The sequence below is a fragment of the Ochlerotatus camptorhynchus genome, unplaced genomic scaffold (genome assembly GCF_037179485.1).
Source record: "Ochlerotatus camptorhynchus isolate MF236.1 unplaced genomic scaffold, CSIRO-AGI_Acam_v1.1 ptg000471l, whole genome shotgun sequence".
NCBI classification, from domain to species: domain Eukaryota; kingdom Metazoa; phylum Arthropoda; class Insecta; order Diptera; family Culicidae; genus Ochlerotatus; species Ochlerotatus camptorhynchus.
In genome coordinates this window covers 715,735-735,670 of record NW_027040957.1, presented here as the reverse complement: position 1 = coordinate 735,670, position 19,936 = coordinate 715,735, and positions in this window count along the sequence as shown.

Genomic DNA, 19,936 nt, shown 5'->3' with positions numbered 1-19,936 from the left:
GTTGGTTAAAGCATTAACGCTTGTTTTTGTTGTTATTCTCATACACTTGGCCGGCGCAGGTGGTGTAGTAGTAAGCGTGTCTGCTATCTTACCTGTGCCTGGATTCAATCCCAGCCGAGTACGGTGGGATTTTTCTGAGGCATGCCCTAGTAAACAAGTATGTACCATAAACGAACTATATCCCGGATGGGTAAACTATTCCACAAATGGTTTGGATGATACCCCGAACACGTCGTTAAGCTCTCTTATATGGTTATTTTTATTAGGGTGAGACCGGCCCATGTGTGTTGATGGGTGCGATATCCAACGTAGGTGTGTAACCGACCTTCCTTGCACATTCATTGATGGCTATCGATGTCAGTCGGTGATTGGCGCTAGAAGAAGAAGATAATCACTTAAAATTTTGAATGGATAATTGGATCCAGCATGATTGAGACATTTTGACTTCCATCCCTATAACATTGCTCGAAGAAGCAGACGTATTTTATAGCTAGATTAATCTGTTTTATTTCAGAACAAAATGTCAAACTAAATTATGTCAAAACGTTTTGCTTTTGAAAAAGTTAAACACTAGCATGGATTGCTATGGATCTATCAATTCACAGTTAGCGTGAGTTCAGGGTGGCAAGTGAACCAAGAAAACCTGGACAACCGGGAAAAATAAATTTTATTTGCACCTGGAAGAATTGGGAAAATAATATTGTTTCTATGATTTAAATAGCTTCTGAATGTCACATCAGTGATAATGGTAAAAGCTCTTCAAACGTATGTCATCGTGTATTTTAATAATCTGATCAAAGCTAATCATTTTGTTCTTAGCACACAACTAAAAATCTGCAGCAAGATGAACAATATTTACCGAAAGTGTTTAGTAGGCATACATACATACATTTATTTGTACAACATCACATTTAAGATAGGCATAATCAACAATAGTACGCCACAATACTCGGTTTGCGGCTGTCGCTCTCCATCCTCGGTCATGCCCAATGCTCGCTAGATCACGCTCTACCTGGTCCGCCCATCGTGCTTTCTGCGCTCCACGCCTTCTTGTGCCAACCGGATCTGTAGCGAACACCAACTTTGCAGGGTTGTTGTCCGGCATTCTTGCAACATGCCCTGTCCACCGCATCCTTCCGGCTTTGGCCACCTTCTGGATGCTGGGTTCGCCATAGAGTGCAGCGAGCTCGTGGTTCATTCTTCGCCGCCACTCAGCGTTCTCCTGCACACCGCCGAAGATAGTCCTTAGCACACGTCGCTCGAAAACTCCGAGTGCTTGCAGGTCCTCCTCGAGCATAGTCCATGTCTCGTGTCCATAGAGGACCACCTGTCTTATTAGCGTTCTGTACATGGTACATTTGGTGCGGGGGTGAATCTTTTTTGACCGTAGTTTCTTCTGGAGCCCGTAGTAGGCACGACTTCCACTGATGATGCGCCTTCGTATTTCACGACTCACATTGTTGTCATCCGTCATTAAGGATCCAAGGTAAACGAATTCCTCCACTACCTCGAAAGTATCCCCGTCTATCGTGACATTACTTCCTAGACGAATCCTGCCATGTTCGGTTCCGCCTACTAGCATGTACTTTGTTTTTGACGCACTCATCACCAGCCCGACCTTTGCTGCTTCGTGTTTCAGGTGGGTGTATAGTTCCGGTACCGTTCCAAACGTTCTTGCGATAATGTCCATGTCGTCCGCAAAGCACACAAATTGACCGGATTTCGTGAAAAACGTACCCCGGCTGTTTAGCCCGGCTCGTCGCATTACACCTTCTAGAGCAATGTTGAAGAGTAGGCATGAGAGTCCGTCACCTTGTCGCAGTCCCCGGCGAGATTCGAATGAACTGGATAGTTCACCCGAAACCCTTACGCAGTTTTGCACACCGTCCATCGTTGCTTTGGTCATTCTGATCAGCTTCCCAGGAAAGCCGTTCTCGTCCATGATTTTCCATAGCTCTGTGCAGTCGATACTGTCGTATGCCGCCTTAAAGTCGATGAACAAATGATGCGTTGGGACCTGGTTTTCACGGCATTTCTGGAGGATTTGCCGTACGGTGAAGATCTGGTCCGTTGTCGTTCGGCCGATCGGCTTGATAACTTCCCACGAACTCGGTCATTTTAGGTGATAGACGACGGAAGATGATCTGGGATAGCACTTTGTAGGCGGCATTCAAAATGGTGATCGCTCTGAAGTTCTCACATTCCAAATGGTCGTCTTTCTAGTGAATGGAGCAGATTACCCCCTCCTTCCACTCCTCCGGTAGCTGTTCTGTTTCCCAGATCCTGACTATCATCCGGTGCAGGCAGGTGGCCAACTTTTCTGGGCCCATCTTGATGAGTTCGGCTGCGATACCATCCTAACCAGCTGCTTTGTTGTTTTTGAGCTGCTGAATGGAGTCCTTAACTTCCCTCAGCGTGGGAGTTGGGTCAGTTCCGTTCTCTGCTGCACTGACGTAGTCGTTTCCTCCATTGCGCTGGTCTCCCTTGCCTACGTTCTCCTCGCCATTCAGGTGCGCATCGAAGTGCTGCTTTCACTTTTCAATCACCTCACGTCCGTCCGTCAAGAGGCTTCCGTCCTTATCCTTGCACATTTCGGCTCGCGGCACGAAGCCGTTGCGGGATGCGTTGAGCTTCTGGTAGAACTTCCGTGTTTCTTGGGAACGGCACAGCAGTTCCATTTCCTCGCACTCCGCTTCTTCCAGGCGGCGTTTTTTTCTCCCGAAAGATGCGGGTCTGCTGTTTTCGCTTCTGTTTATACCGTTCCACGTTCTGTCGGGTTCCATGCTGCAACATTACCGGCCGCGCTGCGTTCTTCTCCTCCAAAATCGCTATGCACTCCTCGCCGAACCATTCATTCCGTCGACTTCTTTCCACGTACCCGATGGTGCTCTCGGCTGACGCTTGACGGTGATGACTGCTTTTACTGTACTCCAGCAGTCGTCTAGAGGGGGCACATCAAGCTCGCCCTCCTCTGGCAACGCTGCCTCAAGATTCTGCGCGTATGCTAAGGCGACATCCGGTTGCTTCAGTCGCTCTAGGTTGTACCGTGGCGGGCGTCCGTACCGTACATTGTTGATGACGGAAAGTTTTGGGCGCAGTTTGACCATCACCAGGTAGTGGTCAGAGTCGATGTTAGCGCCACGATAGGTCCTGACGTCGATAATGTCGGAGAAGTGCCGTCCATCAATCAGAACGTGGTCGATTTGCGATTCCGTCTGCTGTGGTGATCTCCAGGTGTAACGATAGGGGAGGCTGTGTTGGAAGAAGGTGCTACGTATGGCCATGTTCTTGGAGGCGGCGAAATCGATGAGTCGTAGGCCGTTCCCGTTCGTCAGCTGGTGGGCGCTGAACTTTCCAATCGTCGGTCTGAATTCCTCCTCCAGGCCTACCTGAGCGTTTAGGTCTCCTATGATGATCTTGACGTCGTGGCTTGGGCAGCGATCGTACTCGCGGTCGAGCTGCGCGTAAAATGCGCCCTTGTCATCATCAGTGCTTCCGGAGTGAGGGCTGTGCACGTTGATTATGCTAAAGTTGAAGAATCGGCCCTTGATCCTCAACCTGCACATTCTTTCGTCGATCGGCCACCAACCGATCACGCGCTTCTGCATTTCGCCCATCACGATGAAAGCTGTGCCCAGCTCGCGTGTGTTGCCGCAACTCTGGTATATGGTATGATTACCTCTGAACGAGTTGGTTGGAAATGCTAACATGAAGCTTTAGTGTGATAATTTATTAGCTAGAGAATGATTTTTAGAAGAGTGTAGGTGGATAGTTCCGTTAGAATACGGCAGTATGAAAATTGAATAGTAGTTAAAAATGAGCGAAGGGCCATTAATGCGACAGTTTTTGAAGATAGACGCACATCTTTTGCCTAACCCGTACGATGTACGCGGAGACTTGAAGTATGTCTATAAACTTGAAGACATACTTCAAGTCTCCGCGTACACGTTTGCCCATATGTTTTTCTACAGTTTATGTACTGCAACTGAAAAAAAAAGTAGATGAGTTTGTACATTGGACAATCTCGCTGTTGCTAGGATATGTAATCAAGACAACTTTGTTACTTTTAATACTTATCATATAATTGTTTCAACAAGCTACATACGAAAGCGAATGGATATCAACAGTAGGAGCAGAAGCTCTAAGGCCTGTAACTTCAAGGTTTGTCAAAATCTTACTCGACGAGCAATTTGGTTTTAAAAAAAGGTCGGTCTACTGCTGATCAACTGACTCGAGTAACAAATATTCTAACAAATAATTAATGGCTAATGATCTTGCGTGCCAATTACAACGATAGGGTCTTCCAATATTATCCGTGAAGGTCATCCAAAATTATCTTTCTGATGCCTTCAACATTGGCGCGGTCGCTCCACAAGGAATTACACTAGTTTACAAAACAACATAAAAAGTGTGAACTTTAGTGGTTGACCAACGTTTCTAATGCAAAATCCTACGCTGAATTCAATGCCGTGGTCAGAAAAAATTAAAGTAGAGCCATTTTCGAGATATACAAAAAATTTGATTTTTTGAATTTCGGACAAAAGTACGATTACTAAAATGTCAATATCTTTGGAACTAGTGCACCAATTTTAAATCATTTTTTTATGAAAGTGAAGCTTAATAAATTTGCTATCGTTCACTAGAATATTATGTCTTAATTAAACATTTAATTTTGATGTCATTTAAAAATTTACAGCATTTTTTTTTTTTTTCTGCGAATTTTTCATAAAAATCTTGTTTTAATCAACATTTTTAATGGGATAAAAAGATTAAAAAAATCATTCCATAATTTATTCTTAAAGTCCATTAAAAACTGGAAAAAGTGAGCTTAATGGATGAAATCGGTTGGAAATTGTCGAAGTTATGAAATTTTTTGTAAAATCATGGAAATTGAATGTTCCAAGATTGGTCGTTGTCCCGCTCCTAGGTTCATGCACCACTTCCAGTAAGCCTTTCTGCGGACGTGTACGCATACGGTGCATTTCACTAACACTACCAGCTGTCACGCAAAATTAAATGGGATATTTTCAACAATATAATTTACGCTAGTGTTTGTGATACCGCTCGGCGAGAACCTAACGCAACCAACTCAATTTGACAGCTTTCTTTCTTTAACATTGCTTAACGATGTATACGACAAAACGTGAATTCAAGTGTAAAAATGATCCTCAAAAGTTTTGTTGCGCGTGTATATATTTACAAAATCGGTCAATTTCACTGCTTCGTTGCAAACTGCATACAGGTTTTATTTTAAAATTGATCCTGGAGACTTTGACGAACCGTGGATTCCAAAAGTATTATGTAGTTCGTGCAAAACGTGCTTGGCTAGGTGGATCTCAGGCGCAAGGTAAATTGATTTTTTGAATAACTTTCATATAAACAATTTATGTACAGCATGGTAGTACTTTGTTCTTTCCTGATCGACATTATCTTACTTCATCTATTTTTGATAAGTGTTAATGTCTTACTTACTAACTCACTTATTTGTTATCTGTCAGTCGCTATTTGTCCTTTGACATGCCCACCATATGGCGTCGACCGTTTTGTCATGCAACGGATTGTTATTTCTGCTTGACAAAAGTTAAGCAACAAGGACGTCACAAAACAGTTGAGTATCCACAAGTGGCTTCTATGACAAAACCTGTTCCACATTCAAGTTCGGTCCCGTATCCTGTTTATCCAAAGCGGAAACGAGCGCCCTCTGTTGAATCGACCGTTACAAAAAGTGAGGAGGAATTCAAGGAGGAATGCGAGGAAGACTTCGAGGTGGAATTGGAAAGAAACCCAAAACTGTTTACACAATCCGAATTTAATGATTTGGTGCGAGATCTCGACTTATCGAAGGAGAAATCCGAATTGCTGGCATCACGCTTGAAAGAACACAACATGCTGAGCAAGGAGGTCAAAATTTCTTGTCACAGGAATCGTCACAAGAAATTTGACAAATATTATTCTACAAAGGACAAGGCATGTTTTTGCCATGACGTAAACGGCTTGTTTGAAGAGTTTGGTGAGCCATATGATCCAGCTGAATGGCGTTTATTCATCGATAGCAGCAAGTTGAGCTTTAAAGCCGGTTTACTGCATCAAGGGAATGAGAAACCTTCTATTCCATTAGCTCATGCCGTTAATATGAAGGAAACATATGAACCAATGGCTCTATTGCTCAATTTGATAAATTACAATCAACACAATTGGAAAATTTGTTCCGATCTTAAAGTGGTTGCCATGTTGACTGGATTGCAACAGGGATACACAAAATATATGTGTTTTTTGTGTAAATGGGACAGTCGAGCTATTCAAAAATTTCGTCAAAGCGTTGCAAAAAGAAGGGCCGGCATTCCAGTACTTGAAACCAGTATTTCCAAATTTATCTGACGCAAAGATAAAGGAAGGTGTATTTGTTGGCCCACAGATCAAAAAACTGCTCAATGATTCCGCATTCAATACAGTTTTGACACCAGATGAGGAAGAAGCGTGGAAATCGTTCCAGCGTGTTGTCACAACCTTTTTAGGAAATTTCAGAAGCCCAGATTATGAGGAAGCCGTCGATGAATTGCTCAAAAATTATGAGAAAATAGGTATTAATCAAAAATATTGTGTTTGTTACATATAATTAATTTCAAATCCTTTTATTTCACTGAACACAGGTGTGAATATGTCTTTGAAGATACATTTCCTACATTCTCACATGGATTTTTTCCCGGAAAATCTTGGTGACGAGAGTGATGAGCACGGCGAACGTTTTCACCAACAAATGAAGATGATGGAACGTCGTTACCAAGGGTTTTGGGATGAAGCAATGATGGGTGACTATTGTTGGTTTCTGATTCGAGAAACAAGTTCAAAACATCGAAGACAAAGTCATTCGATTCTCAATCATTTTTAATAAAACCTAAATAAATTTCTTTTGTATCAACTCGGTTTTAAATCCTGATATGCCTTAATCAAATTGATATGTAGAGAAAAGAATCTCCCATGAAAACTTTACATGCGATTTGGATGCTTACAACGACACCTAGAAAAGGAACTCTAAAGCTGTTGAATTTCGGCAAAATTTTTAAGTGTTTTACAAAAATGCTCGTAACTTCGACAATTTCCAACCGATTTCATCCATTAAAGGCTCATTTTCTCCGGTTTTGAATGGACTTTAAGAATAAATTATGGAATGATTTTTTGAATCTTTTTATCCCATTAAAAATGTTGATTAAAACAAGATTTTTATGGAAAATTCACAGGAAAAATTAAAAAAAAAATGCTGTAAATTTTTAAATGACTTCAAAATTAAATGTTTAATTAAGACATAATGTTGTAGTAAACGATAGCAAATTTATTTAGCTTCATTTTCATAAAAAAAGATTTAAAGATGGTGCACTAGTTCCAAAGATATTGACATTTTAGTAATCGTACTTTTGTCCAAAATTCGAAAAAATCAAAATTTTTGTATATCTCAAAAATGGCTCTACTTTATTTTTTCTGACCACGGCATTGAATTCAGCGTAGGATTTTGCATTGGAAATGATCATCACCTTACCGAGTTCAAAAATGCTGTAAACTAGTGTTATCATTGATCCCATCCTGTTCAACCTGTTTATCTCCGACATTCCGGCTCTCCCAGATGGTGGAACGTTGTCTCTGTTTGCAGATGACATATCCATCGTCTAAGAAAAGAGTCAACGGAGCTCTAACTGCCAAACTCCAGAGAGGCTTTGATGTTGTTGTTGTTGTTGATTCTTTATTAAGAAGATTTTCAGTCCAAGGCTGGTTCGTCTCCGAGAACTCCAGAAGGGCGTTCCCAAGGTTACAAAGTTTTTTTGTACAGAAGCTTGGATGTCCTGTCTGAGTAGTTCAACAACTGGAAGATCCGTATCAACGCGAGTGGTCAAGATCCAGGTCATAATTTTTCCACATTCATATTCACCTAGACTTGTTCCGTCTGTGAATAATAAGATCTGCTTACACGGCTCAGTGTTGAAATGGTCAAAAGAGGTTGAGTACCTCGGACTAATACTAGACAGCAAGCTTCATTTCAGGTAGCACATTGACAAAACTTACACCACTGTACCCGTTTATCAACAGAAAATCCACCTTATCCCTGCAAATAAAACTTGCTGTCCATAAACAAATAATCCTATCTGTTATTGAGAATGGTATACCAATCTGGGAGAGTTGTCCCATATGCCATCACCTATTACAGCAACGGATCCAGAACAAGATCCTTAGGATGACTCTAAACAGTCTCCCACGGATTTTAAAATCTGAGGTTCAGACATTAGAAGAACGAAGTGCTCATATTGGAAAGGTTCATAGACACCTGTCTGAGATCTGATCAACAGATCATAAGTGATCTATCACGTTGAGTTAAGTTAAATTATATTAAGGCTCCCAATTAGTAAATTAAATGTAAATCAGTTGAAAAACAGAACATTTAATTTAAAATTTAATCAACCATTCAATCAAACATGAAGAGCCCATAATTTGGCCAGAAACGTTTTGGTCCTTGGTTGACTACCTATGAGCTATGGGGGTGATGATGTAATATGTCTGGCAGCAAGGTGGACGGACGTTAATTTACTCTTTTTCTAAAAAAATAAATAATGGCCTTGAAAAGCTTGACAAGGGCCAGTTGGTTTAGTTACACTTGTAGAAGGCTGGTAATAGATACGAGCAACGAACTGGAGGTATTATGGAATGATGATGGCGATTTTCGTGTTACACTTCGCAATTTCACATGTAAAAATATTAAGGTTTCTGTGAATGCACGTAGCTGAAACTACTAGATGTTGTTTGCTGCGGAGAAGCAAGCAATGTCTGAAATTTGTAAATGTATATACCTCGTAGATCTTAAGCTGTATGCTCTTGAAATTGCGAGGTGCGATGGAGAAATGGACTCCACAAGAAAACACGTTAAACACAGATTCGTATTCACTTCTGGCAGCGGCAGGTTTTGTGCACGGTACCGGGTTGTTCATTGTCGTGCCTTTCCTTCGGCCCGCATATCGTCTGTGTTGAGCTGCTTCGTGATGAATTAAACGAACACGTCCGAATGTGGCTTCGGCTTGTTTCGTTTGGTACCAACTATGTAATGTCTCTGTTACGAAAGACACCTTGTGGTCTAATGTATGGAAAAAATGTATTCTACTAGTTGTCGTTAAATTTCTTAGTTGTATAACTATTTTCACTATCTGTACTATATGCCAAAAAATTGCTAGATAAATTCCCGTCGAATGGCATATTGCATGATATACTTCACAATAATGCTTTGGAGAAATATGCGTTTGAAAACACCTCCATTTTCGAGACATGCCTCATTTTCGATTTCTTAATGTGAAATCCAGTATAGTAAAGAAAGGCGTAGTTCTACCATAGACTAGTAGCAACAATCAATACGAAACTAACGATTTTAAATTGGCTCACTATTTGACTAGCCTATTGGTCCCAAGCAAACGATTAACGTACCCCATTCTAGTCGTAATTCTAGTACTACGCAATGTTTGTTTTGATTCGCTATGAAAGTTTGACAGATAAAATGAGGGGCTATTGGTTTTTCCTATGTTTCGAGGGGTGAATCGATTAGCTTGGGACCGAAGAGAGTACCAGAGCTGAGCCAAAAAGTTGAGCACGTTATTTCGGGACCTTCTAGTCTTAGAGTTACCTCTATGCTAGTAGGTCTCGAAGAAACGTGCTCAACTTTTTGGCTCAGCTCTGGTACTATCTTCGGTCCCAAGCTAATCGATGCACCCCTCGAAACATAGTAAAATCCACGAACCCCTCATTTTATCTGTCAAACTTTCATAGCAAATCAAAACAAACATTGTGTAGTACTAGAATTTTGACTAGAATGGGGAACGTTAATCGATTTGCTTGGGACCAATAGGCTAGTCAAGTAGTGTTGTGTGTAGTGTACCTTTTCAATACTTTTAATTAAATTAATTACGGATAGATAATTTTAATTACCGTCAGTACTACTTCAAAACACTTTAAGTACTTTTGATTGTATTTTAACTTCAACGGTGCGTTCTTTGTATTGGGTGTCCCTCATGTTTTCACAATTTTCATAGAAACAATAATACCTTCATTAAAGTGCCCTTCGTGGTCCATAAATATATGTATTTCAACACTTCAACATTGGCTGCACATTGCGATTTTAGAGAACTTTAAAAAAAATATACATAAACCTGTATTTATACATTTACACAGTTATTCTATGGAACTACCAACAAAATTTGCTCCGATTTCGCTCAGGCCTTGTATTTCTCTCTACGAATGCACCTATGGCTTTACTTGTTGGTGATACTCAAGATTTTATGCCTCAGAAAATGCAGGCGGCGCCGACTGAGATTGAACCCAGGCCTTTTGGGGCAAAAGCTTACCACTACACCACCGGCACCACTACACATTAAAATTTATTATTAAAAAATATTTTATTTTTTAATAACACTATTTGTAAAACATGGATTTTTGAAAAATAAAATTTGTATTATACATCATCTGAAAGAGCTTTTAGATCCTATTTACACTTAAAATAATCTGTCCTCGGTGAAATCACTGTAATCACGTCAGTAAACTGTAAATTTATCAAAGTTACGTTGAACATATAATTTTTTACAGAAATTCGGATCCGGTTTTAGCAAAATTTCGGTAAAATCATTTACTAAGCTAATCACTGATCTAATTGAAAAAATCGCAAATCGTCTAAATGGCCAAAATAATTTTACGAACTTTACGGCATTCGCATTTTACTTTGCCTAAAATACTTAAAATACCTGTCAAAACGATGTCGGACACATTCCAAACTTTCGTTTTGTCGAGAATACGTAAAATAACTGTCAGAATGGAATCGAATAACTCTGTTCGGTGCGCATGGAAAGAGAAAGCCAAGCTAAAAATAAAAATAAAACAATGTTGCATAATTGTATACTATGTACTTCTTTTATTTCTCTTCAAAATATTAATCATAATTACAAATTAAAACAAAAAATATTAAAAAAAAAAAACTGCCGTGATTCACAAAAAAAAAATAATGATGAACGGTAAACAATTTTTCCGAAGGCTTGGCAACATTTTACAGTTGTGGTAAATTTTGATTTTGCTTTGCCAATTTCACGGCAATTGAATGTTTTATCGAGATGTCTGTCGAAGGCTTGGCTGTTGGCTACTCGGCACTTTTTTTGCCTGGCTCTCGATTTTTAAATCACGATTAAAAGCACAATAATATCTCTACTATTTGACACTAAACTAACAGCTCTCTCCCATACAAAATCCCACCGAGGGTCGCTATGATGGTGATTATTGATAATGTAATCTCACTTATTTAAATTAAATAGCTCCAGTGCACCAAAGTTGAATAAATTTTGGATTTAGGTTCCATTTTTAATGAAGATTAAAAATATGCATTTACCCCGACCCCTAAAGAACCCAATTATTGACCAGGAAAACCGTGAAAAATCTGGAACTTCAATCGTATAGTATTTGAATACAGCTTGATTGAGGCTGTATAAATGAAATGAGGAAAGCGTTTACAATGTGAAATTTTTTAGATGGGTTTATATATTTAATATGTTGATGCTGCCACATTTGCAATAGTATTTACTATTCAATTTTTTCCTGACTATTGCAATGATGATGCGACATAATTGTTTACCTCGTGTAAGCAGACCTGAAAAGTTCCATATTCAATATTAACAGCAATTTGCACCTGCAGAATGTATAGCTGAATCAATTCGTATTGTTTGTACAACGCTTAAAACTCAAGAGAGTGGCATAGCTCTGTGATCCCCAAAAAAATAAAAACACTCATCATTCCCTCCCACCCAAACAAACCATTATCTAAGTACAAATTGTTGTTTGATAGACCTTTCCTTGTCGTTGCTTTTTCGATTGTGCAAACAAATACAGCTGGCCATGTGCTCACGCTTTCCGGTCGAGCATATACCGAGAAGGGATTTTCAGGATTTACGTAGCATGATGCATTATGCGTATGCGACATGGCCGTGAGTGAACATTCTTTTGTATTCATCCCAATATAGAAAACAGCAGAGAGGCGGGAGAAACTTCTCTTTTCTATTGGGCGGAGTCTAATGCGGAACGATGTATTTATTGCCTCAAAGAACACCAATGGAGAAAATTAAGGACAATAAGTTTTTTCGAGTGGAGTAGAAGTGTTTCTTCTTTTTTTGGCATTTATTACACGCAAAACCAATTTCTCTTACATCAAATGTAAGGTTGGATCCTCTGCATACAACAAAGTTTTTCCAGAATTGATATTTTTGTATAATTAGATTTTTTTAAAATCTAGTTCGTTTATTTGGAAGGCTCAATCGCGTTAACAACTGAGCCGATAATTCATTGTTCATTGTTATTTCTATGGGTCGAATACTCGCGGCTTATCCGAGGTTAGAGGGTACATTGTTGAAGGATAGGATCAGGGGAGGAGCTTAGAGTGGGGGTTCGTTGTCTCATCAGAGTGTTGTCGCCAGTATGAAAGGTAGTGCGGTTCTAGATTTGTTTAGAGTTTGACCGGCTATGGTGACCAGTGGGCGACGATGAGACTCATCGAGACGGGTTACAAGACAAACAAAAACTAATAAAAAGAGGCAAAATACAGAGGACAATTGCAGAAACACATAAATCGACTACATATAGCAGAGGTCGCGGGTTCCAAAAACGTCTCTGATAGGGATATAGGGTTGTCTTTCTTTGGCCTCAAGGATATTTAAAAGTCGCTTTAAAAGTCAGAAGCGAAGAAATTTTTGGAAACTATTTTAATGTATTCCGGCACGACAGGAATTTTCAACTCTGTAATAAAAAGTCGGGTGGTGGAGTGCTCATTGCCATCAATGCTGACTTTACTTCTGAAGAAATCATAACAAATAAGCACAAGGAATTCGAAAATGTCTGGGTCAAAGCACTGGGAATACGAGGAAGTGCCGGAATACCATAAAGCAAATTACGAAGAAGCCAAACGTAGACTATGTACAATAAATTGGCAAAATTTAACAAGTATTGAAGGAAACGTCGATATTGAAGTAGAAAAATTTCACTCAATTCTTCAAAGCCTAATTTTAGAAACTATCAAAAAAATAGAAGACGAACACAAAACAATAAACTACCCGTATGGTTCAATCCACAACTGAAAAATTTGAAGAATAAAAAACAGAAAGCTCATAAACTATACAAAAAAGAAAAAACTGAAACCAATTGGCGAAACTATCACAACTTATGCAACCAATTAAATACAGCCATCAACTCTGCATATGAGGACTATAACTGCAAAGTCGAAAATGAAGTCAAGTCATGTCCTAAGAACTTTTTTAATTATGTAAACACGAAATTAAAAAGTAGCAATTTTCCTTCGCGAATGAATTTGGATGCAAATGTAGGTGAGAATTCTTCTGAAATTTGCAATTTCTTTTCAAATTTCTTCCAAAAAGTATACACCACATTTTCCGAAGAAGATCGTGACCGCGATTTCTTTGCATTCGTTCCTGAAATTTCTAAAAACATCTCTGTCAACCAACTTTCTCAACATGAAGTCCTCAATGCACTAAAAAACTTAAACGCGTCGAAAGGGTCTGGACCTGACGGCATCGCACCCATATATTTGAAAATCATCTTATTTGGTACCTATTTTCAAATCAGGTGCAAAATCAGACATTCGAAATTATCGTGGAATTGCTATTATTTCTTGCATTCCAAAACTTTTTGAATCAATCGTAAACGGCAATATTTTTCAGCAGGTGAAAAATCTAATTACAAGTAAACAGCACGGCTTTTTTAAAGGTCGCTCAACTACCTCTAATCTTCTAGAATATGTATCTTTCATTCTTAAAGCGTTGGACAGTGGCAAGCACGTTGAAGCGCTATACACCGATTTCAGTAAAGGATTTGACCGTATCGACATACCATTATTAATCCTCAAATTGCAGAAAATAGGAATGGAGCCTGGACACTTTTGAATTGGCTTCAATCATACACCCAACCGGGAGATGTAAGATTTGCTTACAATTATGTGGGATTCATCATCAGAGGATGTTAGTGGAGACCGCATGAACCGAGGATGCAATATACCGTGCTACAGTCCAATGTAAGAAAATGGAGAGTGAAAAATGTGGAGTGTATTAGTGAGTAAAATGAATCATGTCGAAAAAAAGTGCCGACTGGGGAGACTCGAATCAAGAATGTTGCGATTATCAGACCTGTGCTTTCTCCACTGCTCTCTCCATGCTTCGGAATATGGATGGGCTAATAACAAAGAAGAAGCGCTCATTTCCTCGCATACTCGACTTCGTTTGCTTTTCTGCTGGAGAGAATCGAGGCAAGTGTGTACGTCGTTCTACCATGTTATATATAACAATCAAGGCAAATGCTTGCTTGTGTAGGTGAAAGCATATACAGAACACGGAATAAAAAAAAGATTATAAACCATTGCATTGTCTGCAAGGTCAACTTCTAACATTCGCTGCGATGTTCATAAACAGAGGATGATAGAGAAGTGCACTAACATTCATTGCAATAAATTTTTGGTTTGCGTGTACCTAACACATCGTAAAAAATAGTCCGCTTTCAAAATAAACTTTCAGAACCAATTTCAGTCACCTCTGGGGTACCCCAGGGTTCTCATTTAGGCCCACTTCTTTTTATTTTGTACATAAACGACATTTCCTACATATTTAAAAAACATAAAATTGCTTGTATATGCAGACGATATGAATCTCTTTATGGAAATAAGTTATTCTAGCGATACAGAAGAATTCCAGAATGAAATCAATATATTCCACACCTAGTGTGGTAAAAGTCTACTTCAACTGAACGTAAAAAAAATGTACCGCATTTAGCAGAAAAATTGAAACACCGCATATTGAAATATCATTAGCCAACCAAATAGTAGAAAAAAGCAAAATTGTAAGAGATCTAGGTGTAATCCTAGACTCCAAACTAACTTTTATAGAACATTATAATACTATTATTAGTAAAGCAAACAGAATGCTATGCTTCATTAAAAGGTTCAGTCATAATTTCGAAGACCCATACACTATTAAGCTATTATATACCACATATGTAAGGCCAATTCTGGAATACTGCCACCTAGTATGGAATCCATACATTTCCATACACGACGAACGCATAGAATCTGTCCAAAAACAACTCCTTTTATATGCTTTACGTAAATTGAATTGGACTGCATTTCCATTAACATCTTATGAAGCGCGCTGCATGCTCATCAATATACAAACACTTAAGGAGCGCCGCCAATTTGCAATGCTTTTCTTCATCAACGACATTATTTCAATGCGCATAGATTCGGCAGAAATTCTCGCACAATTAAACTTTTACACGCCTTGTCGATATCTTAGAACACGGAATTTATTTTCTGGTGCGGGTTGTGCTTAATAGGCCGGAAATGGGGTAGTTAACCCTATCTATATCAAATCTACAGGCAAAAAAGGGCGCGTTTGACTTGCACATATACCGCATGGTCATGACGAGAGGAGCAACACAATAGTTGGGCAAAGAAGAATTGCATTATAACACACCATCGACTGGAAATGCGTTCGGCAACATGGGGCTTTAGGTATTGATGAAACGTCGCTAGAACTATTCCACAGCCGCAGACAGTATCCTAGCAAGTTAAACGCGCAAAACCCAACTAAAATTTTCAGCTTTATAAGCCAACTTTTCCAGCGTTGTGCTGTAAAGTAGCTGAAAAAAGCTGCAGAAACAGTTACAAGCAGAAGCTAGCAAAATAGTTTTGGAGAGCGTTTACTCAACTTTTTCACAACCATTATTCAATTTGTCAGCAGCCAATAAACGCTAATATCACTTCTATACACATACTAATCAACTTTCAACTTGTAGCTGCAAAACAAAGCTAAGAAAGTGAATATAATACTCATTTGATAGCTTCTACACAACCAACCACTCTTGCTGAATAACATAAACATCAAAAGTGCTTTATCAACTACTAAACAACCTGTACTTAGCGCTACTTTGGAAGCATTTTTACAGTCAACTAGGTTTATTTTTAGAAATGTGCAGTTTTACCAACAATCAATACGAAACTAGCGATTTTAAATTGGCTCACTACTTGACTAGCCTATTGGTCCCAAGCAAATGATTAACGTATCCCATTCTAGTCTAAATTCTAGTACTACGCAATGTTTGTTTTGATTCGCTATGAAAGTTTGACAGATAAAATGAGGGGTTATTGGTTTTTCCTATGTTTCGAGGGGTGAATCGATTAGCTTGGGACCGAAGAGAGTACCAGAGCTGAGCCAAAAAGTTGAGCACGTTATTTCGGGACCTTCTAGTCTTAGAGTTACCTCCAGGGCTCTACAATTTCGAAACTCTAAAATGAACTCGTGTTTTGTTTCTCTCATACATACGTGTTCGACGCTTCATTTCTATAACGCCTAGCTAGACTATCAGCAAGAAACGAAAATAAAAAAGAAGGACGCTTGGAAGAAAAGGCTGGCTGTGGAACTTCTCGTCGTTGCTTTGCTCATCGCTTTCAATGTAAATAACGTCGATTTTCTAGTTAAACGAACTTCATTATGGCTTTCAATCCCCTTTCACGAACACTCTATCGCCGCTCTTTCAATTTGTTTAAAATGCGTTATGTCCCGTTTTCGATCATTTTTTTAGATAAATATATGGAGATGGAAGATAAATTAGAAATATGACGTGTAATCTTCAAGTGTTTTGACGTAAGAAATGCTTTAAATGTGTTATTTCATTTTCCGTCATATACGTCATGAAACCTCTGTTGATGTGTTTCATGAAAGAGAAAACTATCAAAGTCGAGCGCTCTTTCGCTCATCCATTTCGACGAAGCTTGAAAGGAAGACCAATGGAGCGACGGGAGAAAGAGAGACAAGCGATTGAACATTTGTTTGTGCACGCCGACTGAGGTTCTAGAATGCTGCGAAGCTGTTCGACTTTAACAGAAAAAGAAAGCCAGCAGTCTCTTCGTCGCATCGATTTGGTCGATTGAAGCTGATATTGTGACGCCCTGGTTACCTCTATGGTTTTACAGCTTTTACTCTGCTCCTTTACAAAGCTGAGCAGTTCCACACAGATTCGCAAATCGTTTTGTATCGACCTTTTACGATTATGATGAAACTTGGCACAGTTTTCGATGAACATTTCAAATGGTCCTATATGCTTTGATCGATTCTCTTAATCGACTTTCTCTTTTCATAACCACTGCTATGCAAACAGATTTCGCGTTAATTCTACCACATAGTTTGATAAAGGAGGTTCTTATCTAGCGTCCAAAACGTCAAATACAACAGGGAAAGGTTTTGCAGCTGAGTTATTGACGAAAGAGAAAGTCGATGAAGAGAATCGATCAAAGCAGATAGGACCATTTGAAATGTTCATCGAGAGTTGTTTGTTATTGCCCAACATGCCATTTTACATAAATGGTTCCCTAGTTTTGCACACGACTAACACTTGAAAAGGGCTTATGCAAAAATGATACGCATCAATAGAAAAATATATATCTCGTGAACGATTTGTTTGATCGAGATGGTGTCTTAGAAGAAGTTGCGGACAAGTATTGTGCCTTCCAAGAAAAAATGTACACTGTAAAAAAATATATTTTTTTTACAAAAAAAATCAAAACTATCAAAAAAAAAATTAAAGAAACTCAAATTGCATATTTTTTTATATTTATTTTGTAGCTTAGTTAAATAAATACCTTTTGACACTGTGAATTTGCTGCTCATAATTAAAAAAGTTATGAATTATTGAAAAAATAAGTATTTTCTAAAATACTACCGATAGTTATCGAATATCTTTGAAGTATTGTTAATATTAAAACACATTAAATTTACTAAAAAAAAGCTCATAATGCTTAAATTGCCCAAAGTTGTTATTTTAGAGATACTCGTAGGTTAAAATTCACTTATCGCATAATTTGAGCAATTTTCGCTCTTTTGAGATGTTATTCGTGAGTGTTCAATCTTGAAAATATTTTTAACAAAAAGCCCAATTAATTTTCTTAAACTTTGCTGCTCACAGTTTTTAATCATACGCATGAGTTAAGATATAATTAATTAGCTACACTTTTCCCATACGGTCTCTTACTCATAATTAATTGTATCTTGACTCATGCGTATGATTAAAAAACTGTGAACAGCAAAGTTTAAGGAAATTAATTGGGCTTTTTGTTAAAATTATTTTCAAGATTGAACACTCAAGAATAACATCTCAAAAGAGCAAAAAATTGCTCAAATTATGCAATAAGTGAATTTTAACCTACGAGTAAGGTTAAATACCCCATTTCCGGCCTATTAAGCACAACCCGCACTTAGTCTTTCTTAATCTAGCGCAGTTTAGCACCAAACGGAATGTTATTGTTACTGATGGCTTCCAAATTTATTTACCTTTCCGTACGTACCAAAAGTTTTGATAAAGGGAAACCAATCGTTGAGATGTTGTCAAAAGTCTAAAACTGCTTCTTGACGCCAAACTCGGCCTACGGATTCTAAACTCGGCCTAACGCATTGAAACGCCATTGAAATACGAATGAATTCATTTCGGCCTATCGGATGAAGATAAAAATTGATTCGGTCGGAGCGCTTCTTTGGTTTTTGAGAATAATGGGTGCAAACCTTCATATTACGCGTTCTCATTGACTTCGTTCGGTAGCTTATTAACTAAAGTATCGTACCAAACGCATAATTGACTTGTTAATTCTGAAATCATGGATTTATTTGAAGTTTTATGCTCGATAGGCCCAAAATGGGCGATTAAGCCGAAGTTGTTCTCTACCCTATCTCGAAAATAACAACTTTAGGCAATTTAAGCGTTATGAGCTTTTTTGTTGTAAATTTAATGTGTTTTAATATTAACACTATTTTAAAGATATTCGATAACTATTGGTAGTATTTTGGAAAATACTTATTTTTTCAATAATTCATAACTTTTTTGTTTATGATTTGCCCAGCAAATATTATCGTTTCAGTTGAAAACCGGAAAATCCCACACGTGCCAATTGAATTTACTCTCGTTCTGTACGTTAAACATAACGTCGGACATAGTGCGCTGTATTTGAAAATGATGCGCTATTCAGCGCACAATGTCCGACGTTATGTTTAAGTACAGAACGAGGGTAAAATCGAATGTCGCGTGTGGGTTTTCCGGTGTCCAACTTGAACGACAATACACAGTGTCAATAGGCAAGCTTAAAAAGATATGTAATTTGAGTAATCATCGCAAAAAGGCGATAATTTCTTAAAATATGCGATAAGTGAATTTTAGCTTACGAGTATCTCGAAAATAACAACGTTGGGCAATTTAAGCATTATGAACTTTTTGTTGTAAATTTAATGTGTTTTAATATTAACACTACTTTAAAGATATTCGATAACTGTAGGTAGTATTTTGGAAAATACTTATTTTTTTTCAATAATTCATAACTTTTTTGTTTATGATTTGCCCAGCAAATGCACAGTGTCAGTAGGTATTACTTTATCTAAACTATAAGATAAATATAAAAAAAAAAGTAAAAAGCGACTCCAGTGCACTATGGTCCGAATCGACAATTTAGCAGGAAAAAATTGTTTTCTCCGTTGTTGTTCATTTTAGATGCTAAGTGTCGTGAGAGAAGTTGTTTGTTATCATACCATGCGTCTTTTGAGCAAAAATCTGGTTAGGGTGGTCCTCATTTAAATCCAAATTCAAGTTCTAACTTTTTTGTTTCAGGTTTCAGGTAGTTACAAAGTTGTAGAACATATTATTTCAGTCAACTTTGCTGAACACACCATTTATCTATCTCTTAAGTTGATTGTTTTAGAGCATTTATTGAGTATTTAGTTAGGGTGTCCTTAAAAAAGAAGTTTTTTTTATTCTATCTTTTTTGAACCATTTTCTTTTAGAAAATGATCTTCAAAAGACTTGTAGAACAAATATTGGCGCACGTTCTTGCTTA